Source organism: Halyomorpha halys, unplaced genomic scaffold (genome assembly GCF_000696795.3).
Source record: "Halyomorpha halys isolate HHAL.00 unplaced genomic scaffold, Hhal_1.1 Scaffold127.1, whole genome shotgun sequence".
In the NCBI taxonomy this organism is placed as follows: Eukaryota; Metazoa; Arthropoda; class Insecta; order Hemiptera; family Pentatomidae; genus Halyomorpha; species Halyomorpha halys.
This window is the reverse complement of record NW_027107825.1, coordinates 419,170-421,233: the sequence shown is the minus strand read 5'-3', so window position 1 is coordinate 421,233 and position 2,064 is coordinate 419,170.

Below are 2,064 nucleotides of genomic sequence, written 5' to 3'. Positions count from 1 at the left end.
CATATCTCAAAACATGTTATGAGGCCCTAACATGTTAGAAATCAGAAAAGTTAAATTAAATCGATAGTATTTTCATATTCTACATATCTCAAAACATAAAGGTACCCTAACATGTTGGAAATCAAGAAAATTCAAATAAATCGATAGCATTTTCTTATTCTACATATCTCAACATATATAAAGAAATCCTAATATGTTAGAAATCAAGAAAGTTAAAATTAATCGATAGGCGGTCTTAAAATCGATAGCATTTTCATATTCTACATATAAAGGGACCTTAACATGTTATAAATCAGAAATGTTAAAATAAATCGATAGTATTTTCATATTCTACATATCCCAAAACAAAAAAGGAACCCTTATGTGTAAGAAATCAGAAAAGTTAAAATTAATCTATACGCGATCATAAAAATATATCTATGTATAGCTTAAGACAAAAAATGTCGTCTTTATACAAATACAAACGTATTCGGATGGTTAATCATTTAATTTTTTCGAATAAGAAATTTTTCTATAAATTGGACGAATATAAAAGTATTCAAATGGTTATTCGATTTGTTTTGCCCAAATCAATAATTGATTATTCGTGTAAAATAATGACAAATAAAAAAGTAATCGTATTGTTGATCATATGTTTTGTACGAATAATTGATTATTCTAGTAGAAAATTCACGATTAAAAAATCATTCGAATAATATTTGCCAAACTCTGCTTTATATTTGAATGTTTTTCTTGATAGATATTAATTTTTTATTAACTTCCTAGAAAAAATTAATTAAAAAATTGACCTAGTTAATTAAATTTTATACTCACTTCTTACTTTTAGAATGTGCTAAATCCCTGTTAACATCAACGTAAAGTTGCATTTTAGACACGTGATCTAATCCCTTAAGAGTCATTTTCCTTGCTTAAAAGGAGACTCCTTCCCTTTATGGCACCTCCTCGCTGTTATATACTAGAGATGTGATGGTCAGGAGTGAGTGTGTCGAAAAGACCTTATCTTTAGAGTGAACTTGTAATAGCAGGGAATGAACAAAAACGGAAAGAAGTGGTTATTATTAGGTGGTCACTACCTAGAGTTTCGTCAGTTATTGACCATGATATTCTGTGTGATAGTTCCGGACTTACAAAAGTCAGATCTGTGATGGAGGCTTTGTGTCCTGGACTTCCAAGTCGTGTAGCTTTGCCAAATTCATTCAGTAATACGATCGGCTGTTGAGATAATTGTTCAACAATTATGTCGCCTCTTGGAAAGTCTTTTAAGCAACCATAAAATTTGGATTCGGCGTTAAAATCACCTCCTATGATTACTGAGAAGTCCGTTATGTTATCAGAAATTGAGAGAATGCTAGCGATGTGAATGGAGCTTGGTCTGTATATACCGAAACGAAACAAATATTAGGATCTAAGTTAGTAGATTCTACTGCAATTACTTCGATAGGATCTGTATTATATATTATCGTTCTTTTGTATTCTATCGAGTTGTGAATGATAATGCCAACACCGCCATAGTTATTATTCCTATACTTATTTATTACAGAATAATTTCTAGATTCGTATTTCTTTGTTTTATTGAACCAGCTTTCTTGCAGCAGCACGATATGTACCTCATTTATATCCTTATAATTAATTAGTTCTTGAAATTTATTATTAATGCTCCGGCAGTTAAATTGGATAATGTTTAAAATTGACGCATTTGATCAGTTTCGGTCGTGCCATGATAGAATATAATTGATAAAGTAGAAATATATATGTGTTGTATAATGAAAGTTTTGGAATATTGAGATTCTATTCCTTGTTATGTATTGTTGTTTCCCGATATGATGATAAGCTATTTATAATTTGCTTGTTTTCTTGGACAAAAGTGTAGACAAATTGAGCTATTTTTTTTCCGGCCAGAAGTACCGCGGCCACAGAGGGCCTATTGTACGCCGTCCCTCCTCTGCTCAAAACAGGCCAATTGTCTTTGCAAATCTGGACACTGTATAGCTAAGTTTGGGATCCAAGATACGATCCTTACCAAAGATAAGATCGAAAAGACCTTATCTTTAGAGTGAACTTGTA